This window comes from Gorilla gorilla, chromosome 23, assembly GCF_029281585.2.
Source record: "Gorilla gorilla gorilla isolate KB3781 chromosome 23, NHGRI_mGorGor1-v2.1_pri, whole genome shotgun sequence".
Taxonomy (NCBI): Eukaryota; Metazoa; Chordata; class Mammalia; order Primates; family Hominidae; genus Gorilla; species Gorilla gorilla.
Genome location: NC_086018.1, coordinates 40,951,022 through 40,977,751, shown reverse-complemented (window position 1 = coordinate 40,977,751; position 26,730 = coordinate 40,951,022). Strand labels below are relative to the sequence as shown.

Sequence of the window (26,730 nt, the reverse complement as noted above, 5' to 3'; positions counted from 1 at the left end):
CCGTCTCTACAAAAAAACATAAAAATTAGCCAGGTGTGGTGGTGCACACCTATGGTCCCAGCTGCTCAGGAGGCTGAAGTGGGAGGATTGCTTGAGCCCGGGAGGTTGAGGCTGCAGTGAGCCAAGATTTCATCATTGCACTCCAGCCTTGGTGACAGAGCCAGACCCTGTCTCAAAAGAAAAAAAAAAAAAAAGTGCTAAGCGCTGTGCCCATAGCCTGTGCGTAGCTTCTTCAGCCCAGGTTTACACTAGTTTATTTCCTGACTTGACATGACATCTGATCAGTGGTCATTAAGTATCTGTCTCATGAGATGGAGACTGACCACCAGTCAGTTAACTGAAGAACAAAGACAAAGATTCTTAAAAAACAATACATAGTTTAGGGATGTAAAAAAAATGATAGGCATGATGGTGTGCTCCTATAGTCCCAGCTACTCAGGAGGCTGAGGTGGGAGGATGGCTTAAGTCCAGGAGTTCAAGACCAGCCTGGGCAACATAGCAAGACCCTATCTCTTAAAAACAAAAAATTGATATATTCTCATATGTCAATCTTTTATTGTCCTTTTCTTTTACTTTCAGTTTACTAATTAGAACTGCTGGGTTTTTTTTGCATATGCCACACCAATAATTTATTGCCTTCAATATCTGTTTTTTCGAGATGGAGTCTTGCTCTGTTACCCAGGCTGGAGTGAAGTGGCACAATCTCGGCTCACTGCAACCTCCGCCTTCTGGGTTCAAGTGATCCTCCTGCCTCAGCCTCCCAAGTAGCTGGGATTACAAGTGTGTGCCACCACACCCAGCCAGTTTCTTTTTTTTTTTTTGAGATGGAGTCTCGCTCTGTTGCCTGGGCTGGAGTGCAGTGGCACAATCTCGACTCACTGCAGCCTCCACCTCCTGGATTTGAGCAGTTCTCTTGCCTCAGCCTCCTGAGTAGCTGAGACTACAGGTGTGCGCCACCATAGCCAGCTAATTTTTGTATTTTCAGTAGAGACGGGGTTTTACCATGTTGGCCAGGCTGGTCTCGAACTCGTGACTTCAGGTAATCCACCCGCCTCAGCTTCCCAAAGTTCTGGAATTACAATTGTAAGCCACTGTGCCCGGCCTAATTTTTGTATTTTTAGTAGAGATGGGATTTCACCATGTTGGCCAGGCTGGTCTTGAACTCGTGACCTCAAGTGATCTGCCTGCCTAAGTCTCCCAAGTGCTGGGATTACAGGTGTGAGCCACTGTTCCTCGCCTTGTTGTTTGTTTTTTTAAGGCATGGTCTCTCTCTGTTGCCCAGGCTGGAGTGTCGTGGTGTGATCATGCAGCCTTGACCTCCTAATGACCATGACAAGCTAGTGTTTTTGATTTTTAGTAGAGACAAGGTCCTGCCATGTTGTCCAGGCTGTTCTTGAACTCTTGGACTCAAGCAGTCCTCCTGCCTTGGCCTCTCAAAGTGCTGGGATTATAGGCATGAGCTACTGTGTGTGGCCATTAATTAATTTAATTAATTTTCTTAATGACAATTGAGAACTTAGAAGCAACATGAATGTGGAATTATAGATTTTACAAATTTTCACCCAATACTCTATACTTGTTTTGCCATACCTGTAATTTAGTTAGCAGGTTGTTTCTTTCTTTTTTTTTTTTTTAATTAACAACTTGTTTTAATAGAAACTTGTTTTAATAGTTTTAATGGATACAATGATGTGCTTATTTCATAGGTTTATATAGTTAAGTGCATGTATGTGTATTTATACTATATGTGTGTTATATGTATGTACGTATGTGTAATAAATGTGTGTATGTAAATTTACAATGACAAGTACAGTTGGCATAAGCAGGGGTTTGCAGACAAATGTGTTTCAGCACACTGGGCAACGCATGAGTCTGTCGCATGTGGTCAGGATGCCAGGGGGATCCTTTAATCCATTAATAACTTAGGGATTTTGTCCTCAGGAATCTCCCAGCCTAGAGGAGGCAATGTCTGTGTTTAAATAACTATAACCCAAGTTAGAAAGCGGCAGGTGCCTTAAGAGAGAGCATATACTCCCAGGAGGAAGGAGCCAGAGAATTCATAGAGAAGGAGGTCTCTGACCTGGGCCAATTACTTCTTTCTTTGTTTTTTGACTGTTTTTATATTTAGTTAAATATCTGTATATTTCTTTTTTCTTTTCTTTCCTTTTTTTTTTTTTTTTTGAGAGGGAGTCTTGCTTTGTTGCCTAGGCTGGAGTGCAGTGGCATGATCTCGGCTCACTGCAACCTCCACCTCCCGTGTTCAAGTGATTCCCATGCCTCAGCCTTTGGAGTAGCTGGGATTACAGACGCCTGCTACCACGCTTGGCTAATTTTTGTATTTTTAGTAGAGATGGGGTTTCACCATGTTGACTAGGCTGGTCTCAAACTCCCGATCTTAGGTGATCCACCTGCCTCTGCCTCCCAAAGTGCTGAGATTGCAGGCATGAGCCACCGCACCTGGCCAAATATCTCTATATTTCTATAAATCTATAAATAAAAACACAAACAGATGAACCATCATTGGGCCTTGGGCAGTGGTATGGACATTTGAATTGTTTTTGAAGTTTCTATGTCTCAGCCAGTACAGGTGCTGGCTGTTTCTCCTAGGCAGTGGAACTTTGTAGTACCCCTGTTGTCTGTGCTATACTGCAGGGGGATTGGTCAACAGGATGCATTCTTTTCTGTCACAGTTCATTATACTGGTCAGAGTTCTGAGGTCACCAGCTAACCTGAGCATAATCAGTTCCTTGGAAGACATTGGGTGGAGTGACCTCATAGACTCATAGGAAACCTGAAAAGAAGCCAGGGGAGAAACCATTGTTTTGAAGGAGTAGGGAGATTTCCCAAAGCCCAGCTGGAATGCTGTTGCCAGGAGGAGGAACCAGTTAAGGGGCAGGGACCAGCCTTTTTGGAAATGCTTTGTAGAATGCCCTAGGGAAGAGGAAATGCATAAACCAAGGGCCAGGATGCAAACATACTTTTGAATATGTCTCAGATCTGAGTCCACCTGAACGTCTGCAGGCCAAAAAGCATAGCACATCATTCATAGGAACTCCAGAAATGTTGCCCGACTGCCTCCCACAACTTATCGTCAGTGCGGGCATGGAAACCTTCCTGCTTTCTGCTCTGTGTGGGTGGGTGAATGTGAGTGAGGAGAAACACTGTCATCTGGGAGTGAAGAGCCCAGCTTTGCAGTCATTCAGCAGGATGAGGGTGGACTTTTGGCTCTGCCACCAACGCAGTGTGGGCCCTGTGCTCTTCTTGTGTTGCGTGTAAACGAAGACTGATATTTTCTGTTAGATTTCTCAGCGTTATAGGTTATTGGATTTGTTACTGTGTGCTCATGCCAAGAGAAACAGAAGATGTATAAACAGCTAGGTGGTAATCAACTGTTGACTGCTTGTTGTAGCAGAGCCTTCCACAACTTTCTCCTGACCCTCACAAATGCATGTTTTAAAAAAAGGGAGGAACCTATTGTAGGCATTATTCAGCAGCTTGTTATTTTCACTTCTCTTGAGCTTACACACCCCTGAATTTAAGCTCTTTTGATAACAAATAATTGAAAAAAGTGCATGGCAGGTTGTAGGTGCTCATTGTGGAATGAATGAATGAATGAGCCAGTGAGTGAATGTTGTATTCTGGATCTCTCTCCAGGTCAGTAGTTTTTAGTAGTTATGCCACACTGAATTGCTCTAGTCTTTTTGCAGACTTGTACTAGTAATGTATGAGTACCCCTGTATTAGTTCGTTCTCACATTGCTATAAAGAACCACCTGAGACTGGGTGATTTATGAAGAAAAGAGGTTTAACTGACTCAGTTTCACAGGCTTAGCAGGAAGCATGACTAGGAGGCCTCAGGAAACTACAATCATGGTGGAAGGGGAAGCAAGCATGTCTTACCATGGCAGAGCAGGAGAGAGACAGAGAGCGTGAGGGGGGACGTGCCACATGCTTCAGATCTCCGAGAACACACTTACTGTCATGAGAATAGCAAGGGGGAAATTCGCGCCCATGATCTAATCACCTCCCATCAGGTCCCTCCCCTGCCACACAGGGATTACAATTTGCCATGAGATTTGGGTGAGGACACAGAGCCTAACCATATCAACCCCTTTTACTGGGCATTTCCACCAGTGCTAGATGTTGTATTGTTTTTGCTAATCTCATGGCTGAAAATGGTATTATAGTCTTAATTATTTTTAACTAAAAATTGTTTTTCACCATTCTGTTTCTATGGAGCACTTTTATTTTAATTTGTGTTTTCCTGAGTACTGGTGAGGTTGAGCACCATTTCACGTGTTGATTGGTCATTTGTATTTTTTCTTCTGTGAATTCCATACCTATATCCTTTCTCCGTTTTTCCATCTACTGGATTGTTTTGAATTTTTAGGAACTCTTTGTATATTAGGGCTATAAATTATTTGTTGTGTGCATTGCAAATGTGTCCCCAGCTATTGTTTCTATAGTTTGTTTTTACATTGTTTAGGTGTGTTTTGCCATAAAATTTTAAGATTTTTTGCAAATTTCTATTTCTGTTTCTTTGTAAAAATGTTGTTTCTTCTTCCATCCACGGTCTAGATAAAATTACACATCAGTCTCATATGAATGTAATATGTGTCTATTAATGCATATATATGTTTATATATATTTGCAACATTTTAAAGTAGGTTTCTAAATCAAATAATAATTTGAATACAGTAGTGTATTAAAAGATTAATTTTTCATGACCAAACAAGGTTTACTCTAGCAATGCAAGGATAGCATAACATGAGGTATTGTGTCGGTTAGAGAAACTTCTAGCTCAGGGATTAAAGCATGGTTTGCCCCAGTCCTGCCATTTACTAATTCTCTGACGTTAGCCAAATTAGTTAATCTCCCTGAGCTTCAGTCTCCTCCTCTATAAAATTGGCAGGACAATTACAGTACTGCTGTATAGGGTTGATGGAAGGACGAAATGGGGTATCTGTGAAATGATTAGACCTGGGTTTGGTGCATAATAAGTGCTCAGTTAATGTTATACATCACAATTCACTGTATCACATTAAAAAGAAAACCCATGTGGTTATGTTAGCATATTTAAAAGGCATGTAATACAATTCTGCCGCTAATCTTAATGAAAATCTAAAACAGTCATAGAATCTACATAAATACAGAAATAGGTGCCAACACCCAGCAGCAAGCCTATTAAGTGGGCATTCTGTGACGCTCCAGGCATGACAGGGAGGCCTGCATTTAGCACTGTTGCCTCAAATCTGTGAACCCCCAGATGATCCTGTGGACTTGTCAGGCTTTTGGGGAGAGGAGCCAGTCTGTCGCCTGGGCTGGCCAGTGTTGCCTCTGCTCTGTCTGGAGCAAGTGTGCATTAAGGCCTGCGCTTGCCAGTGGCCTTTCACCAGGGTGTAGCTTCTGGCCTTGCTCTGTAGGAACCAGGAATTCCTGGGGTTGGGCTGGGAAGAGGATCGTTTAAGTGATAAGCCTGGAGGCATTTTGAGAACTACCTGTGACATTTAGAGTGAGGAGGGTCAGCAGTGTGTGGGTTAGCCTGGCAGGTGCCAAGGTTCTGTACTCCCTCTAGGTGAAGAATTAGCACAGGCATAGTTTCTAGCCCCCTTTTCCTCTCCTACATGCAAAATAAGATGATGAATGTTCTCCAAATGAGAGGGGAGGGGAAGGCCTCAATGCTGTGAACTCTGTAGGGTTTCAGCTCAGATTGGACCTTCCAGACTGGCCTGGAAAGCCATGGGTGCCAGGGTGTCTCAGCATTGGCCCGCTTTTGGCCTGGTATTTGTTGAACATCTATCAGTGGGTCTTTTTCTTGTGTCTGTCTTACAGCATTTCTCTCATCTACCCCTAGTTTAGAAATGTTTTCTTAGATAACTTAAAATTCATGTAAAATAAGAGGTGATGGATATATAAGTTTTGGAACATACTAATAAATGCCTGGGAGCCAACCTTCTAGCTGGAGAACTAAACCACTGTGCACCACAGGGAAGCTCCTAGTGGGTGCTCCCTGCCAGGGGGTAAAGGCATTCTAGAATAGTTCATCATTCCTGCACCCTTTTTTTTTTTTTTTTAAAAGAATATTGACAAGGCTCTGGTTAGAAAAAGGAAAAAAAAAGAATACTTATACACATGTATCTGTAAATAATATATTTTTGTTTATGCATTTTATAAAAAGAGACTCATAAGTAATCTGCAAATTTCATTTTTACTGCTGGATAATTTTTCATTGTGTCCATGCTATATATATATTATATATATATATATATGTATATATTTTTTATTTTTGTAGAGACAGGGTCTCGCCCGAACTCCTGAGCTCGAGCAATTCTCCTGCCTTAGCCTCCCAAAGTGCTGGGATTATAGGCGTGAGCCACCATGCCCAGCCCCCTTTCTACCTTTTAATAGATATATTTTAGTTTTATTTGTCTTATGAGTAAACCACAAGAATGGGGACTTTCTCTAATGGATTTCTGTATCCTGTAAAAGTACTAAAACTTGTGGTGAATATGGTGGGAGCTTCCTCCATGCTAATAACTGAGTATTGGCATTGGGTTTAAGGGAGTCAGTAGGTTAAACTGATACAGATTGGACCTTAGAGAGGGTGATGTGAGTGTCAGAACAAGACCAAAATGCCACCCTTGTTACAATGAAGTAGAAGTGGTGGACTAGAGCTCATCTGCAGTGCAGGCAGGTGGGCTTGCTGACTCTCCCTGACCCACATTCTAGGCCCTGGCACAGTCTACTCAAAGGTCAGCTGGGTCTGCAGAGGAGATATCCTTGCTCCAGCTGGCTGCCTTGCATCAATCTGGGGTGGAGAGGAAAGGAAAAGAGGACTAATTCCCAAAGCTTATGTTGTTGTTGTTGTTCCTCCTCCTCGTCCTCCTCCTCCTCCTCTTCTTCTTTCTCTTTTCTTCCTCTCCTCCTCCTCCTCCTTCTTCTCTTTTCTTTTCTTTTCTTTTTTTTTTGAGACAAGATCTCACTGTGTTGCCCAGGCTGGAGTGCAGTGGCACAATCTCAACTCACTGCAACCTCCACCTCCCAGGTTTAAGCAGTTATGGTGCCTCAGCCACCCGAGTAGCTGGGATTACAGGCACACACCACCATGCCCAGCTAATTTTTGTATTTTTAATAGAGGCACGGTTTCACCATGTTGGCCATGGCTGGTGCTTATGATCTTTTAATGGATGGTCTCTACCCAGACAAGAAGCCTGTACGTGGTACCTGCCTTCTGCCCCTACTCACCAGGAGGAGCACTCTCCTCTACTGTTCTCCAGTGGGGAGGAGTTAGGCGTGGCTTAGACCAGGAGCATTGAGGGAATGGAAATCATTGGCAAAGGGGAGCTGGCATCCTTCCCTACTGTTTAGAAGTAGATCATATCTAATTAACAGGTGAATGCTCTGGGTATGGCACCTGCTATTTGGTACTCATGGGAAAGGGCCTTGGGTAGACGGTTCAGGCGCCAGCCCCTTGGTGGAACTGGCTTTTGTTTTTCATTGTACCTAATCATGGTACACTGGATGGCGGATAACTGGAAGCAGAGTCGACATAGGGGTACGGAGGGAAGGAGACTTACATAGATTTCAGGACAACAGTGAGCTGCCAGGCACCAGGCCAGGTGCTTTATCTCATGTAATCCACTTGGTAACATGTGAGGTGGGAGATGCTGGTCCTTTTTATACAGTTGAGGAAACAGAGGCTCTGAGGTAAATTGAATTGTGATTCCACAGCTCGTGGGCTGTGAGCTGGCATTTGTATCAGGCTACAAGTTAAGGCTACGCTTCTGTTCTTGGTACTTGGCATCCACACCTGAGCTATGTGTCCCCAAGGATGAGGCTGCCATTTCTCTCATGGGCTTTTCTCTTTTCCTCTTTTAGCATATGCTGTGCCCCTAGACCCTAAGCCATGTGCTAGGTGCCAAGGAAACAAGGGCAATGAGGGATGATGGAGACGGGAGTGGGGGATGGGCCCAGGCCTAAGACTGGAGTGTAGCAGGCCTGTTTCTGTGTCAGTTACAGGGGAGAGCAGCCAACCCAGTCTGGGTTTATGGGGCAGGGGGCCATGCCTGGCACAAGTGTGGGGCTTGCCACACCTGGGCGGAGATAGGCAGGCATGTTGGCTGGAGAGCTTGCTTGCGAGCTTTGCAGCTATCAAATGTGTAAATTCAAAAGTGTATATGTAGAGTTTCTGATTGAATGGAACATTTGAAAAATGAATGGGGAAAGCATCTGGAGTCTTTTTCTCAATGAGAAGTTAAAGGAGGAAGCTTCAGTGGAGCCTTGTTGACAAAAACAGTGTGGTACAGATTCCCAGTTGCATAATTCAGAGCACTGGGGAAGTTTTGACCTGTGTTTTGCAAGATGCTTGTCAATTCCTGAGCAAGTGGAAATAATGAAGTTGCTCAGGAGGGATTGCCTTGTGGGCGAGACCTGTGACAGAGTCTGTCATTTTGAACCTTCTGTTCTGGAAATACTTTTTACAGTGTCTTCTGCCTTTTTTCTTTTTAAAGATTGTTTTAAAAACACCACTTCTCGCTTTCTCTCCTTATCTTTCAGTAATTTGTTGCAGGGCATTTTGGATAGGAATATTTCACAGATATTCTTGTATGAGCTGACGGTCATGTCCCAGATGTGTTTGCTGCAGTATGTGGGCAGATATATGACTGCCCTGTCAAAGGTCTTACTTCCGTATTGACCCCAGCCATAAAAGACATGATAAATCTGGTTCACAATGAACAATCCTCGCATGCTGTTCGTAATTAGAAAATCCAGGTGTGTGCTTTTATTTCTAGAATTTTGTCCTGTCTGAAATATAGGAAGATGCTGTTATAAAAGAAGCACATTCAAAGCCATTTAAAAGCACGGTTGAGCTGGGTGCAGTGGCATGCATCTGTAATCCAGGTACGCAGGAGGCTGAGGCGGGAACATGGCTTCAGCCCAGGAGTTGAAGTCCAGCCTGGGCAACATAAGAAAAAAAAAGTAAAAGCATGGCTGACTTTTCTTAGAGTGAGGCAGTAGACTGTGTGCTTCCTGGCGTGGTGTCCAGGTCGGAAAGCCCAGAGGTGGAATTCTCCTTTGGCCACTTTGGGCCCATCCTGGTGCAGAGCTACAACTTCAGGTTTCCTAGTGCACAGTTCTGATCATATCTTTTTTTTGTAGATGTATAAGGAACTATTTTTCTAAAATGGTGGTGGTTTAAAATATATATATATTTTTAGTATTTATTGATCATTCTTGGGTGTTTCTCGGAGAGGGGGATTTGGCAGGGTCATAGGACAATAGTGGAGAAAGGTCAGCAGATAAACATGTGAGCAAGGGTGTCTGGTTTTCCTAGGCAGAGGACTCTGCGGCCTTCCACAGTGTTTGTGTCCCTGGGTACTTGAGATTAGGGAGTGGTGATGACTCTTAAAGAGCATGCTGCCTTCAAGCATCTGTGTAACAAAGCACATCGTGCACCGCCCTTAATCCATTTAACCCTAAGTGGACACAGCACATGTTTCAGAGAGCACGGGGTTGGGGGCAAGGCCATAGATCAACAGCATCCCAAGGCAGAAGAATCTTTCCTAGCACAGAACAAAATGGAGTCTCCTATGTCTACTTCTTTCCACACAGACACAGTAACAATCCGACTTCTCTTTCTTTTCCCCACATTTCCCCCGCTCCATTGGACAAAACCACCATCGTCATCATGGCCCGTTCTCAATGAGCTGCTGGGTACACCTCCCAGACAGGGTGGCGGCCGGGCAGAGGGGCTCCTCACCTCCCAGACGGGGCGGCCGGGTAGAGGCACCTCCCACCTCCCAGACGGGGCGGCAGCACCCCCCCACCTCCCGGAGGGGGCAGCTGCTGGGCGGGGGCTGCCCCCCACCCCCCCCGACGGGGCGGCTGGCCGGGCGGGGGCTGCCCCCACCTCCCTCCCGGACGGGGCTGCTGGCCGGGCGGGAGCTGCCCCCCACCTCCCTCCCGGACAGGGCTGCTGGCCGGGCGGGGGCTGCCCCCCACCTCCCAGACGGGGCAGCTGTCGGGCAGAGACGCTCCTCACTTGCCAGACGGGGCGGCTGCCGGGCGGAGGGGCTCCTCACTTCTCAGACGGGGCGGCCGGGCAGAGACGCTCCTCACCTCCCAGACGTGGTGGCGGTTGGGCAGAGACACTCCTCAGTTCCCAGACGGGGTCGCGGCTGGGCAGAGGCGCTCCTCACATCCCAGACAGGGCGGCGGGGGAGAGGCGCTCCCCACATCTCAGACGATGGGCGGCCGGGCAGAGACGCTCCTCACTTCCCAGACGGGATGGCGGCCGGAAAGAGGCGCTCCTTACTTCCCAGACTGGGTGGCCGGGCAGAGGGGCTCCTCACATCCCAGACGATGGGCCGCCAGGCAGAGACGCTCCTCACTTCCCAGACGGGGTGGCGGCTGGGCAGAGGCTGCACTCTTGGCACTTTGGGAGGCCAAGGCAGGCGGCTGGGAGGTGGGGGTTGTAGCGAGCCGAGATCACGCCACTGCACTCCAGCCTGGGCAACATTGAGCACTGGGTCAGCGAGACTCTGTCTGCAATCCTGGCACCTCGGGAGGCCGAGGCGGGCAGATCACTCGCGGTCAGGAGCTGGAGACCAGCCCGGCCAACACGGTGAAACCCCGTCTCCACCAAAAAATACAAAAACCAGTCAGGCGTGGCGGCGCGCGCCTGCAATCGCAGGCAGTCGGCAGGCTGAGGCAGGAGAATCAGGCAGGGAGGTTGCAGTGAGCCGAGATGGCGGCAGTACAGTCCAGCCTCGGCTCGGCATCAGAGGGAGACCGTGGAGGGAGAGGGAGAGGGAGAGGGAGAATATTTTTATCATGGTGGTTTGTAATGCCACCTCCTTTCATTGTTTTTAGCTTAGCGTTAGCCTGCAGACCCTCAGAAACTGCTGAGTGGTGAGAGGTGGTGCAGGGGTAGGCTGGAGCAGAGAGGGCTATGGAGAGGCTGGGGGCAGGGCAGGGTGGTGCAGGGAGCCTGGGTCGCTGTCTGACCGCACAGCTGTGGGTGGCGTGGGGAGGCGCTGCAGGCCAGCCTCCCATCTCATGGTCAGCACTGCTTGTTACCACAAGCACTCCATATCTGGTGGTGCACTGCCATGGAGCACCTCGGGTGACGTCAGCTTACACAGGGCCCTGCCTTCCTTTCCAGGTGCTTGCTTACTTCAAGATTTTAACAAATCATTTGATTTCTTTAGGCTTCATCTTCCTTGGCTAAATTTTAAAAAGAAGACCACATTGTCCCTGACTCCTTTTTGCAAAGGACGTAATGAATGTTCGTTAAACTTTTGTATTATTATTTCTATAATAAACTTTTTATTTTACAAGAATTCTATATGTGCAGAAAAGTTGCAAAACTAATAGAGTTCCTGTCTACCTTTTGCCTGACTTTCTCTAATGTTAACATTTTATGTAACCATAGCTTATTTTTTGAAATTAAGAAATTAACATTGATGCAGTATTACTGAATAAACTATGGACTTTCTTTGGATTTCACCAGTTTTCCCACTGATGTTTTCTTGCAGTTCTAGGATCCCATCCAGGTCCTTGATGATTTTTCCTAGTATTAGATTGGCGGATGAATTTGGGGAGAGTCCCACAGAGGTGACGTGCCCTTTTCATTACATCATCTCAGGAGGCACCTGATACTGCCATGACTCACCAACGTGATGTTAACCTTGCGGGTTTACTTTAGTCGTTCTCCTTTTTAAATGTGATTCAGGTGGCACTGGTTCCTCAAAAGATTGCTGATCCCTGCAGGCCAGGGCCCTGCTCTGCTTGCTTTGTGCCTCTTCCCAGCGTGAGGACTTGGGCTGTGGTGCCAGTGTCGAAGGGGGCATGCCAGGTCAGGTGGAGATGCATCTGGGTTCTGTGATTTTGTGAGCATTCTACAGTTTTCACATCACAGGTGAAACAGGATTGGCCATGTGTTGATACTTGTTGAAACGGGGGGGTCATTCTAGTTTCTTTTCTTTTTTTTTCTTTTTCTTTTTTTTTAAGGGCCAGCATCTCACCCTGTCACTCAGGCTAGAGTGCAGTGGTGGGATCATGATTCATTGCAGCCTCACCCTCCTGAGTAGCTGGGACCACAGCTGTGCACTATCAAGCCCAGCTAATTTTTAAAAATTTTTCGTAGAGATGGGTTCTCTCCATATTGCCCAGGCTGGTCTCGAACACGTGGACTCAAGCGATCCTCATGCCTTGGCCTCTCAGAGTGCTGGAATTACAGGCATGAACCACTGTGCCTGACCTAGTTTCTACTTTCTACGTAGAAACTACGTAGGAGAAGGGAAAACTATTTCCAATCTACAGCGATAATCAATCCCATATTGCTTGGATAATGCCGGTGTTACAATGGTCATTGTTGCCAGAGTTATTGAGGTGGGAGGATTACTCATCTTAAATGTATTTGGTTCTTCCCCAAGGCCTCCATAAGAAGAAAAACTTGCATCTAAACCAGTGTTAAGTGGTACTGCTAATAACAGGGTAATAATAATATTCCTTAACATCTTTCAGGGAGAAAAATCACTGGTGTGCCATCAGAAAAGAATTCCAATTGAAATGAGGTTACAGATTAGTTGGAATACATTTATAGAATACAAAGAAAGTTTACCATGTAATGTCACGATCATTTGTTGAAAAGAAATTTGTAAAATGAGATACACTTTTAAGTTTATAGTTGGTATTCTATTTATAATTATCTCCATATTTCAAACTGAGAATGGAAGCTTTTAGAAGTTAGTGACCATGTCTTTTAAGTTGTATTTATGTAACACTTGCCTAGAGGCTTTAGATGTATACTTACTACGTGGCTGTATTAGAGCCAATAGGGTGGATGGATGGATGGATGGATGGATGGATGGATGGAGATAGATAGATAAGAAGCAGTTTATTAGGGGAATTGGCTCACATGGTTGTAGAGTCTGAGAAATTCTATGACAGGCTGCCTGCAAGCTGGAGACTCTGGGATGCCGGTAGTGGGGCTCAGTCCACATTTGAGGGTCCCAGAACCAGAGAAGCCAGTCATGTACCTCTCAGTCCAGTGCTGAAGGCCTAAGAACCCAGGGGCCACTGGTGTAAGTCCAGGAGTCCAAAGGCTGGCAAGCTTGGGGTTCCGTGGCCCAAGGCAGGAGGTGAGTGCATCCCAGCTCCAGGACATTGATAGACACATTTGCCCTTTTCCTGTTTTTGTTCTTTTCAGGCCCCCGGCAGATTGGATGGTGCCTGCCCTTATTGATGGTGGCTCTTCCCCACCTCATCCACTCACACTAATGTGCTAGTCTCTTCTGGAAACAGCCCCATGGACACACCCCAAAATCAGGCTTTACTAGGTTTCTAGGTTTTCCTAGGTATTCCAGTCAAGTTGACACCTAAAACTCTAAAACTAACCATGACACATGCCAAGTATTGAAAATCTCGAATAAGGGTTCAAATGCTACCTATTTCTTTTCCCATCTTACCCATTTTCTTTTTCCCCAGCACTGATCCAAAATATAGAAGGAGAAGGGAGAAGATAATGGTAGCGTCCTGGAATGCTTGGCACCACGATTTCATTTTCTTACATATTTATACCCTTCCTGGTTTCACTAAGGGTTTGAGTTGGTTATTAGGGACTATGAAAAAAAAGGTGGCAGACTTGAACTCTTCCTTTGCCTTCCCCAAAACAACAACAGTGAAACAGATGTTTAGTTCTGGGAGGAGCCGTTGCAATCACCCACAGCTGTCTTGCAGTGTCACGCTGTTTGTGGAGGTCCAGGACACACTCGGCCGTCAGAGGGAGCCAGGGTTGCAGCTTCCCGCGCTACCATTGCTGTGCAACTGTGGGCAAGCCACTTCCCCAAACCTGTAGTTTTCTCATCTGAAAACTGGCGCAGTACTCCCACCTTGCAAGGTTATCATGAGTGTATATCCTGAGTATATCATTGTATATAAAGATCTGAGGAGCGTGTATAAAATGTCATAAAATATGCACTCAGTAAAGTACCTAATTTGATCATCCATTTGCAGGGTTTCTTTTTTATTTTTGAGACGGAGTCGTGCTCTGCGGCCCAGGCTGGAGTGCAGTGGCGTGATCTCGGCTGACTGCAAACTCTGCCTCCCAGGTTCGTGCCATTCTCCTGCCTCAGCCTCCCAAGTAGTTGGGACTACAGGCGCCCACCCCCACGCCCGGCTAATTTTTTGTATTTTTAGTAGAGATGGGGTTTCACCATGTTAGCCAGGATGGTCTTGATCTCCTGACCTCGTGATCCGCCCGCCTCGGCCTCCCAAAGTGCTGGGATTACAGGCGTGAGCCACCGCGCCCGGCCCATTTGCAGGGTTTCTAAACACCAACTCACAATGCCAGTTTCACTATCATGCTAGACAATGAAACACCAACAGTATAATTATTCTGTTACAAAGTTAAAGATCTTTAGTTTAAGGCTTTTCATTGATTCTGGGGTTGTATTACCTGTCTTTTGGTGTTAAAATGTCTGAAATGAAATAATGGGAGTGATAGGTCTTTTTCTTTTTTAAATGTCCTTAGGGGGCAAAATAAAGTTGGCGGCCTTGTGTTGGCTGCCTTTCCTGCCCTCAGGAAAAAGCCCTGATCAGTAACATTGGGATCTTCTATCTGGTCCCTGCTCTCCTTTGAGGGAGGAGGAAGCCCCAGCCAAAGAGGGGAGGCCACAGCCAGAGGTGCAGCAGGACACGGCCCTTGTTTACGTGATTCAGCTCAGAGTCCAGCCTTCCTGGGCATCTTCCCACATCTCTTCCTGGCCTCCTGTCCCAGCCCCACCTTCCACATTCCCTGCCTAGGTCTGTTACGGAGCACCTGTCACCCTGCATGGTCCTCTGGGTACTCATCCGTCTACCCTACCAGACTTGAAGCTGCTTACGGACAAGTTCGTTTAAGTTAGTTATTTAGTTTGTAACTTCCAGAGCCTGGACAGTGCTGAAAAATGTTTGTCAGATGGCTGAATTAAACTATAAATAGATGAGGGGAAAAAAATCACACCGATAAAACATTAACATAACATGCCCCTGACTTTATTCCTGAAAATACCCACAGACTCACCAGGAACCTTGCTCACATTCCTTTTGAATTTCAGATCTTTCTTGGATCATCTTCCATTTTTAATGTGTTGCCCAGAGAAGGCTCGAGCTGTTCCCAGGACCATGAGGCTGTGTGACATCTTAACTGAGATGTGCTAGAAATCTAGATGTTGCTTCTTCTGTGGCATTTGGGGATGCTATAAAATGCATAAGAAAAAAAATTAACATGTTCCCTCTATCACGTTGGTGCTTTCAAGTTTTTCCTCAATTGGGCTGTCTCCATTAATTAGTCTCACTTCACTGTTAAAAAAATCTTTGGACAAGTGCCAGAGAAGCAAAGACGCTTATGTAAAGGGTTTTAACATTTTTTCCTTTGCCAAAGATAGAACTGATACTTAGCTTTGCTTTGTCCTGGGACCTTCTTCTTTGATAGAGAATGTTAGACATTTGGCTTGGTTTATTCCTTTTTATGTACACGTGTTGGATGAGTAAAGACAAGTGGCTTTTTTTTTTTTTTTAGATGCAGTCTCACTCTGTCACCAGGCCGGAGTGCAGGGGCATGATCTCATTGCAACCTCCGCCTCCCAGGTTCAAGCAGTTCTCCTGCCTTAGCCTCCCAAGTAGCTGGGACTACAGGTGCACACCACCACACCCTGCTAATTTTTGTATTTTTCATAGAGATGGGGTTTCACCATTTTGGCCAAGATGGTCTCGATCTCTTGACCTCGTGATCCGCCTGCCTCGGCCTCCCAAAGTGCTGGGATTACAGGCGTGAGCCACCGCGCCCAGCCCAAGATGGCTCTATTTACATCTTGGTTCATGAAACATACGAAAGGCTAACAAGTAGGATTTGCAAATAGCCACTACCCTGTTCTCAGCCAAAAGAAAAATATGAAAAAGATTGACCTATCACATTTTCACATAATTTATTTATGATTATTTATTTATTTATGATTATATATTTATTTATTATAGTAGGTTTCTAGAATTTAAGATTTACTTATTTGAAGAGAGAAACTAATGCCTTAAATTATCATATTAAATTTTACTGGTTTACTGTCTAGCAGCCATTGAAACCTGTTGCTGACACCTGCCACTTCCAGGTCACTGAACTGTCATTGTCATGCCTTTCATCGCGGTGCTAGTGGGAAGAACCCAAGCTAGCCTGGTTAGAAAGTGGACCATTTGGATCCTCTACCAGAGTCATTGGTAGAGGATCAGTTATCCCAAGAATTGAGGCCCAAGAAATACACTTGGGCTAAAATGACACAGAACTTACTTTAATCTTTTGAATCTGAGGCACTTTGTGGTTCGTGGTTAATGTCAGTCACCACTGTATTGCAGATGCAGACGCTGGGTAGGAAGGAAGCTCTGTTACTAGACTTCTGCTGGGGGCTTTTCTTCCTTTTCTCCTGTTTTCTCACCTTCTTTTCCCCTCCTTCTCCCGCCTTCTTCCTCTTTATTGAGGTATTAGTTTACATACAATTGAATGCATCCTTTTAGGAGCTTTGACAAGTGGAAACACCTGTATGACTCAGTCAAGACAGAATATTTCCATTCCTCCAAAATTTCCTTGTGTCCCTTTGAAGTCAGTCCCTCACCCTGCCCCCTGGCCCTGGCAAACATTAATCTGTCACTGTAGATTGGTTTTGCTTGGTTTCGAATTTCATCCACATAGACACACACAGTGGGTGCTATTTTGCGTCTGGCTGCTTTGCTCAGCATGATGTTTTTGTGATTCATCCATGTTACATCTGTCAGTAGCTCATTCCTTTTTATTGCTGAGTGGATTTCAGCTGTGCGCCGATGCCACACACAGTTGGGTTTTGATGTCCTCTATAGAGATGTGTGACAAACCTAGGTGCTACAGGAGTGTGTGCATGCCCTCCCCATCTTTCAGCAGCATGTGAGGAAGGCAGAGGGAACTAGCAAATAAATGAACCAGATTTGGGGGAATCTTCTTTTTATCCAAGCCATGGGTCTTGCTAGTCCTTGACTAGTTTGGCTTCTCAGAACAACACTATTCTAGTTACCCCTGGCTTGGGCCAGCCTGTAGGATCTCGGTGTTTGCCTTTCTGGAGATGGGGAGTTACAAATTCCTAATGGAAAAGGCTTGTGGTCAGAGCAGCTCCTTTTGGTCTTTTGTCTAACTTTGTCGTCCCTGCTGCCGATGGATCACCTGGCTCTGTGTTTGGGGCATGCAAAGTTCAGGGACCCAGGTACATAGGAACTGTAGAGCCTGCCCTACAGTGCCAGGCTGCCAGGTACCCCACCTCCTATGCCAGCCACCTGCCACTCAGGTCTCCTGCCTTGCCCTTGCCCTGTCCTGGCTCAGCTGTTAGTTTTAGCCTGCTAGGGAAAGACTGAGGCGAGCGCAGAACTGCAATCTGTGGTATTCTATTAACAACCCAATTACTGTGTGCCCATGATCACTTTAAGAATCATCTTTTTTTTTTTTTTTTTTTTCAGACGGAGTCTCACTCTGTCGCCCAGGCTGGAGTGTAATGGCACGATCTTGGCTCACTGCAGCCTCCACCTCCTGGGTTCAAGCAATTCTCCTGCCTCAGCCTCTCGAGTAGCTGAGATTACAGGCATGTGCCACCATGCCCAGCTAATTTTTGTACTTTTAGTGGAGACAGGGTTTCACTATGTTGGCCAGGCTGGTCTCCAACTCCTGACCTCAAGTGATCTGCGCACCTTGGCCCCACAAAGTACTGGGATTACAGGCATGGGCCACCGTGCCCAGCCAAGAATCACCTTGTAAAACACAATGACTGCCGTGGGCTGGGGAAAGGGTTGGGAATAGAGGGATGATAGCTAAAGGGTACAGGGTTTCTCTTTGAGGTAATGAAAACGTCCTACCCTTGACAGTGGTGATGGTTGCACACACCTGTGAATATACTAAATAACATTGAATTGTGCCCTTTAAATGGGTGAACTGTGTGACATGTGAATTATATCTCAATAAAGCTGTTTTTTTTTTTAAGGCAGTATAGTATTAGAGCAATGACAGACCAGTAGAGAAGTGGTGAAAAAAAAAATTGTAGAAATTTTATTGTTTCCAAATGACACGACCTTTTGCCAAATATCTTGATTTTCATAGCAGGTCCCGTTCCATGGGAGGCACGGGTGTGGTAGAGAGAGGAGGGACTTTGTATCAAGTGGACCTGACTGACTCCCATTCTGCCCTTATTAGCTGGGTGACCTTGGGCAGATTGCTTATGTTCTGTGGTGGTTTCCTTCCCTGTAAAACAGGGCTAGGAGTACCTATCTTATAGTGTTTCAAATGAGCGTGGTAAACGTGGTACAAGCAGTCATTTTTACCATGCGACAATTATATAACAAAAGGCCTCAGATAGAAGCAGCAGCCTTGCTGGATCCTGTCCCGTCTTTGAGTCCTGCTAGGCTGATGAACTGGCCTGCTGGAGCTGCACTGACCGCTGGGAGAAAGAATCCCCCTGGGAGGTGCTGCCCTGCGTGTTGTTTGCCGCCTCTGCAGGGGGCCTGAGCTGATGGATGGCGCTGCTGGTCTTTAGTTAACTTGGTGGACTCTCTGTTTCTGAATTTTCTTCCGCCTTAATCCACATGGTTTGAGTAGGCTGGTTGCACACTCTTGGAGAACCAGCACGAGACGTCCCTCATTTTATTTATTTGCACTTCTGCTCAGCCTGTACATTGTGGGCCAGGGCAGGGACCTTGGCTGCTTTTACTGTGGGACCCTAAGCACTGTGCCTGGCATTAATGTTTGTTGAATGAATGTCCAGTGGTTTCCAGTCTTTGACGACAGAAGCCAGATCAGAACTGGAATTCCAGCTTAGGCTCTGCATGCCAGAGGCCAGCAGGTGAGCTTCCCTGAGCGGCGTTTCTGTCCCAGCATCACCTAAAGGGTGGTCGGGCAGCTGTATCACTGCCAGGGACAGGAGAGCTGCCTGAGTCAGTCTTGTCTTCTGCCATAGTCCACGTTTCCTGCCTGGAGTCCACTAGTGAGATGTGGCTGACATGGGCAGGGAGAGGGTGTCTTTAGCCACACTGGAGATCTGGTCTGATGACTTCCTAGTCCCATTAGTATTCAGAAGTCAGTTTTCTTTTTCTGCGCGCCCCCCCCCCCCCACCTTGCTCTTGTGACTGGGTACTTGGGGCGGGACTCACAATGCCTCCACCCACCCCAGGCATCCAGGCTGCACTTTGCCTGAGGGATGTGAGGGTGGCCCTGTGACCTGGACTGTGAATGGCTGCTGGGCTGGCCTTCCCTTGCCCTGTGCTGGATGTGGCCCTCACCCCCTACCCCAGACCTCACCTTCCACCCCCAACCCCAGTTCTGCCTTGGGCCTCTTCTCCTTTTCCAAGTTCAGCTTTTTATTAAGCAGAAACTATCCAAGACCCAGTTCTGATCGTTGAGGGAAGTCAAGTTGTAGGGGCAGTGTTGTGTAGCCTGGCTCACAGGCTGGCTCTCCTTGCACCAGCTGTGGGACACTTAGCAAGTTGCATAACCTCTCATCTGGGAAATGAAGATAACAATGCTTACCCCCAAAGAGCTATTTTCATGATTAGCCAGAAATAAAGTAAGTGCTGTGTAAATGTTTATTGAGCAGCCTGTGTTTGTTGGATTTAAAAAAAGAGAGTGAGTCTCTTAAACAAAAAGCCCTCCCATAACCAGCAGCCCTAAGTGGGGCTCTGGGACAAAAAAAAAAAAAAAAAAAGTTTTCTGGTATCCTGGCTTGGGGGAGGGAACAGGTAGACAATTTTTGTATTTTTTAGTACAGACGGGGTTTCACCATGTTGGCCAGGCTGGTCTCAAACTCACTTCCCCAGAACTCAGGTGCTGTTTCTGTCTTAGTGGAGTGAGTGCTTGCTAGCTGTGGCGGGCGTGGCACTCTGGTGTTCATCTTCTGTGATGGTGCCGTGGATTTAACTAAGCCAACCACAGGATATAGTGAAATATGTGTTGACTTCTCTGCTTTTTTGGTGAAGGGCTGTGTGGGGAGGGGTGGTAAATAATTTCTCAAATAGTGTAAATTATTATCATATGTCAAGTAATAGAGTCTCATGTTATGTGGTCTTTGCTTTTATTGGTATTTTTCCATTAAGGAATTTCTTTTTCTCTTTTTTTTGAGACAGGATCTCGCTCTGTCACCCAGGCTAGAGTGCAGTGACGTGATCTCAGCTCACTGCAACCTCTGCTCTCTGGGGTCAAGCGATTCTCGTGCCTCAGCCTCCTGAGTAGCTGGGATTACAGGCATGTGCCACTACACTTGGCCAATTTTTGTATTTTTTAGTAGAGATGAGGTTTCACCATATTGGCTAGGCTGGTCTCAAACTCCTGGCTTCAAGCAATCCATTTGCCTCAACCTACCAAAGTGCTGGGACTACAAGTGTGAGCCACCGGCCCAGCCTAAGGAGTTTCTAAACACAAGATTTTCAAAAGAGATTTTTAACCTACTTCGTTTTGTGTTATAAGGTAAGACTAGATGGCTGTTTTTAACTGAACGTTTTTGAATGAATATGAGTAGCAAGAACACTGGTAAATAGTGTATATCCACTTAGCACAGTTTCCCCTTGCAGTATGTTCTTTTGCCAGTTACGTATTTTCCCATCCCTACATACACCCGCTTGGGCCATGTTGAAAGGAGGAACCGCCCTGAACTGGCCCTGCCCTGGCCATTACCACTTAGATCCTGGCTTGCCAAGGGGAATGGGGGAGTGTGCATGTGTATCTTCTAGGAGGGCACCTAGCGGAAATTGATCCCTTGAAATATTTGTTTCCTGTCTGTTTTTGTAGGTTAGTTTCCATATCTACTCTTTCCTGTAGTGTCTGTATTTTTTGTTACTGTATGAGATTTTAAAAAGTGTTATTGAATAATATGCATACCTAAAGTGCACAGATCTCAAGTGTACATATCAGTGAATTTTCACAAGCGCAGCACACCCATAGCCAGTTTAAGAGCCACAGCACAGCTCCAAAACCCTCCTGGCACCCCTTCCTGCCTGCCTGCCTCCTCTTTCTCTTCCCTGTCCTGGCTTCAAAGGGTGTAGATTAGTTACGCCTTTTCTTGTGCTGGATCCAAAGGGAATCGTACAGCATGTATTCTTGTAGGCACAAGCATTTTAAAATCTTTCTCTCCTCACCTAAAGCTTTATTGTTTTTTTCTTCACTTTAAATTCTTTGTAAAAATTGAAGAAGCGAGGTGTTTTTATTTCCATGTAATCACACTTGCGTATTTGAGTGTCCTAGTTCTTAGGAGACAGTCGTGCTGCTGAGAGACCATGGGGTCCCCTGCCTGTCTCCAGGGGACTCCGTGTCCCCAGTCCTGTCTCCTGCATGAGGCTTCCTGTTCATCTGCTGACAGGCATTGCCTTGTTGTGTGTAGTCACAGAAGGAAGTTGACTTCCACATGTAGGGACAATGTAAGATTATCCTGTGCAAGCAAGTCCCTGTCCCACTGACTGCTGTGACGCCCCTCAGATGCAGAGAGAGCATGCTGTCTTTTTTCTCGTGTAAGCAGGAGGATCCCAAATACAAGAAGATATTAGAAGACTCTCATGTATGGTGTAAGTTAGTCTGTCTATAATTTGATTTTTTGTGTGTGGGGGAGGGGGTAGTATGAATTTTGTTCTCAGACCTCTTCTCCCTGATTTTCCGTGGAAATACTGAAATTTCTCTTTGGCCACTTTCTGAAAAGAGAGCTCTTCTGTGATGGCCACAGCAGGCAGGAGCATGCAGTCTGGGAACCTGGGACTGTACAGCGAATGCAGCATTGTAGGGGAATGACCTTATCTCGGCAGCCAACAGGAAATGATGAAATGTGCTGGGAGAATTCAGCTGAGAGACAGAGGTCAGACATGCCAGCAGGGTTGGAAAGAGGCAGGTACGGAAGCTGAGCTGCAGAGTTAGCCGGCATCTGACAGAAAAATGTGAGTGTGCTGTGGAAGGCTTGCATGTCCTTTAAGGTAGACCTCTTTGTAAGCAGAATTTTCACGGAATTGTTTTCTTTCTCACTGAGTGACTGATTTAACAGAACTCTCACCTTCTATGCAAGCGCACCTAGTTTTAGAGCTCCTTGACGGAAATGTTCAATTAGTTCATTATTAACTGAGCAATGCAGAATGCTTTATCCAGGGTGCTTGGAGAAAATGTCAGAGTAAGTGTTTGATTTTCTTGGAGAATAGATTTCGGCTTAAACAAATGAAGGATTGTGTTTTATAATTTTTGACTCTGGTTTTAGAACATACGTGCGTGTTTCCTTTCAAAATAGATGCAATAACTTTGCACCTTTGCTTTGGCATGTTTTAGAGTAGCTGACATACTTTCGCTGTATTTTTTTTCTTACCGAGTAGCTAGATGAGTTACTTGAGTTAGCTGTTAAAATAGAGGGCTTTTCCCCCTACTTTAAGGCGTTAATGTTTATTACATGCTGCCATTTTCTTTCTTTACAGCCAAATCTAATCTACAAACACATAAGTGGGACTTGAGAGAGAAAACAAATTATCTTTTCTAGGAGACTGTAATTGCTGTTTCATGACTGTTTACTGCAGACTCTCTGATCACCTGCCACCGCTCCAGGACCCCTCCCGACCACCTTCCCATCCTCCCCCTCAGTTCTTCTCATTTCTCATCCCAGCTGGACCCTGTGCCCTCGTCCCCCTCTGAGGGCTGTCACTAGGCACTGTTTATATTTTTGTCGGGTAACAAAATGTAAAAGTCTTATTGTTTTAATAACTGAGCAGCCTTATATACATATTTAATTGTTTCTTAGAAGTCATATTCTGGAATTTTTGAAAAACAGTGGCTCCCCTTTATTGCTGTGGTGCTGTAATTCTAATTAGATTTTAAAAATCCTGATACTTAAGTGATCCATCGCTCAGTGAATTATACTTACTGGATTACTAATTGCCATTAAAAAGGCAGCATCCTCTCTCCGTTCTCCAGAAAATACTGTGCTGGTGCAGCCTGTGCCTCACAGAAAAGCATGCTTTCTTGTTAGGATGTTACCTACTGTGAAGTGTGTGTTTCAGATACTTTTAAGATTGCATAGGAAAGGTTTCTGGAAACCCCCAAGGTATATAGTATGTCTGTTCGACCTTAATCGGGCCCATCAGTTTTGTCTTTGCTCTTGTAGCTCTGGATATCTCTTTCTTCAGATCCCTTCCTTCTTGTCAGTAAAACATCCTACTGAATTCTGGATGAATTTTAAATGCTGTATTTATGAAAACAGCAAAGAGGTTTCATAACTTCAAACCAAAGCATTTTTACAGGTATGAGATTTATGCCAATAAGTAAAAATACGCCTTCCTTTTTTCTTTTTAAACAGTGTTAGTCCTTTGAGACCCGTTTGCCCACCCACACAATTCTGTTATTCATTTGGTGGCATAATGCAGAAGGTGGGAATGCAATATTTAGAGCTGTAATGGCTCTTGGACTTAATATTCCAGTATCCTCACTTTACCAAAGGAATTGAGATCCAGAGGTGACAACTTGTCCAAGGTCACTCGTCTCGTTGGTAGCCGAGTGAGTCTGAAACCCTGGTCTCATGACCAGGGTCATTACTCTTTCCATTACAGTAATCTGCTTTCTTCACATTATTATCTTAAGATGAATATCACTTAGCTAAGAGTGTTTTTTTTTTTCTGCTGATGAGTCCATTTATATTTGTTTCACTTTCAAACACTCAGCTTTTATTCAATAACTTTTTTGCTGTAAGTACCATTTGCATAGATGTATAGTGAATTACCTCAAGTACAAAGAGCATTGACATTTCTTAAAAATCAACAGTTCTCTATATTATAAAGTTTTGCTTGCCTCTCCCCTAGCTCAGGGGAGAGACAGTCAATCGTTACTGATAGAAGCGGGACTCACGATGGGATTACTTGCCAGATGAGAATGCCGAACTTAATACAATCACAACTAATACAAGAAACAGACAAGCACTCAATTCTTCTTTGAAACAGGATTCTTCAGGGTGTGAAAGGGAAACCCCAAACCTTTAGCATTTCTGCCTTTCAGCCCCTATAAGGGAATACTGACAGCTCTGTCTTGAGCTGAACTGAAGAGATATTGGAATATGAAAGACTTTAAAATAATACAACATAATATAAATAAAGGAGAAAATGATTTAATTTATAAAAATGGAATTTACTCACAGTTTTCCAGAATCATTAAAAATGGTCTCAGTTTGAATCCTCTGAAATTCAGGTGTGGGAGTTAGTTATAAACAGGTATGCTGAGAACAGTGGGTGACTGTTCCTAGACCTCGGTGTGGCCATCACTGTCTGTCCAAAGTCACCTTAAAATACCTTGGGGAGGTTCACAGGATAGCGCTTATTTGTATTTTCTAAAGTATTTAGAATATATGCCTTGAAGAATTTCTGAAACAAAAGTACTTCAGGAAAACAGGCACTTTCATAAATATGTTCATTGTATTTGAAGTTGAATTTAATAACTTTACAACTATTTTAATTTATGAAACTGAAGAATGAAGTGGAATACATAAGCAATATTTTTATGCAGTGTGTCAGAACTGTCTTCCCTCCTGGTGTTCTAGTGGGCACTTTCTGTCAGTCTCCTTAAAGAGGTGCTGCTTTCATTTGGTGAGCCGGCGACATTATCCTGGGGCCTGGAGAAGAAGTGGGGCTGCAGGCTCAGGAGCCGCAGTGGCTTAGTTCGCTTCTCCCATAATTTAGTTACCTTTGTTCCCCAATTAGCATTTTATACTTACTATTATATTTTCAGTATATATTAAGTATAGAATATTCCAATCGGCTTCCTTTTCTTAGTGTATAATTGACCTTCTTATCTTCTGCAGTCTATAAGTAACATTTGATATGCTTCCCTCCCTGGCCTCTAGCTTCTGCCCACATTAGTATAAATGTTGCTGTACTTGTGAGATTTAAAGATGAGAAAGGGATACCAGACTGTTGCAGTGCTGGCATTGCTCCAAACTGAGAAGGGGTTAAACGGCAGCCCCCTGGGGCTGCTGTTGGCTTAGAAATCTCAGAGTTTGTGTTGTTGGTGTTTGGGCCTTTTTCATGTCCACCTCTGCCCAGGGCAGCTCTCCAGACCAGATTCTAGAGGTGGCCTCAGAACCTTATCTAAGACTATGAAGAAACGTCCCCCAGTATCCTAGGCCCTTAGAGTTTGGTAAAGAGGAGCATGTATGTGTGTGTCAGTATGGTGAGATAGTAATTAGACAAGGGTTATTGATTTGAATGAATGAATGAATGAATGAATGACATTGTTTGCTCTTCCATAGTGATTACTTTTGAAGGCACTATAGTCACATTTCACTAGGCGGTCTAAATGCATTTGCATGTCACAGTTCTGCCTTGACAGAACCAAGTAACAGGTTGTGTCTACCTGACGTCTCCTCCAGCCCTGGGGCTCTGGCCTAAGTTTTTTCTTATTAGACTCTGTCATATATGAATCATAAGACATAAATCTTTATGTGGGCTCATGGTACATATTTTATTTTGAGAAACTTAAAGAATCTAATAGGAAGTTAGAATTAATTTGAAATGTGTGCCAATGGTCATCACAATAGTATGGGATTTAGATTATCTTTTTGTTAATGTGAAGGATGCTATGAATTTCATACTCAGTCATGTTTCCCATCAGGATTTGTTCTACAGTGGAGTCCTTGAAGGAGAACAAGGAAGAATGATTTTGCTGGAAAATGCTTACTTGACAAAATGTTGATGTAATTAACAGGACAAAATGTTGAACTTCCCAATTTGGAACTCTGTCTTTGACTCTTAAATTCCTAACATAGATTGGTAGTGCTAGTTTAACAAAATAAATGAAGCACATGACAGTTTTGGGGATAATGAAATGACTTCTCTATCTTCTCTGCTATGAACTGACACATGAAGAAAAAATAGCACAGGGCGTAGTAGACTGATCACCAGTATCTATTGATTTGGAAGACAGAAACATTTGTTACTACTTTCCCATCTATAGGGACGGTCACCTCAGGTTCACTTAGTCAGATCCTACCATTACTGTGCAGGAAGAATGTTAGAAAGCAAGACCGTAAAGCCATGAAGGAAAGCGGCAAGACCACTTTTGGTGGATAAATCTTTCATATTTCACATTGAACTCGAAGACATTAAATTGAATCTAAGGTGTACCCAGTGAACTTCTGAGGTTGAAGAGTTTGCATTTGGGATGGTGGAAGTTGTCATGATGATGAAAAGTCATGATGTGAGGCTGTGTAAACTGTACTTGTCCCAGCACCTGACAGCCTTTTTTTTTCCCCCCTGATGCTGTCTCCAGGTATGACAGCTTTTATTGGTAGACATGCAGGCACCTGAGTGAGCTCTGGGCTTATTTCCAGCCATCTGTTAGATCACTGCCTGGAGGGACAGTTCACCTGGATGCTGGCTGGCTGGATCAGTTGATTTGTTTGTTCGTTTGTTCGTTCGTTTGTTTGTTCATTCATTCATTCATTCAGTTTACCTTCTTGGTCTCTTGTCCACGCAGTTCACATCAGGCACTGTGCTAGACTCTAGGGATCCATAGACGGTTAGGATTGAGTTCTGGTCTCTGAGGACCTCATGGTCCAGCAAGGTAAAGAGACTTCTAAGCAGCAGGGTGATGAGTCTTAAAGAGCTATTGGCACCTTATTCTGCCATGAAGAATGGAGGAGATTGGGGGAAACTCCAGTTTGATGATGAGTTTTAGAGGGAGTGGTTT

At 44.9% G+C, this 26,730-nt stretch overlaps 1 protein-coding gene across 8 annotated transcripts in view; it reads left to right on the top strand.

Annotated features, from left to right (window-relative positions):
- Positions 1–26,730, top strand: part of PACSIN2 (protein kinase C and casein kinase substrate in neurons 2) — a 142,676-nt gene that overhangs the window by 30,834 nt on the left and 85,112 nt on the right. The window contains exon 1 of one of the 8 annotated variants that reach the window (XM_055374798.2): positions 21,420–21,593. The exons of 3 other annotated variants lie outside the window; for them this stretch is intronic. The gene's annotated coding sequence lies outside the window, so the exon portion shown is untranslated. Of the gene's footprint in view, positions 1–21,419; positions 21,594–21,847; positions 21,993–26,730 lie in introns of those variants that run through there. 4 more of the 8 variants (XM_004063596.4, XM_055374796.1, XM_055374797.2 and 1 more) reach the window with 4 other exon arrangements.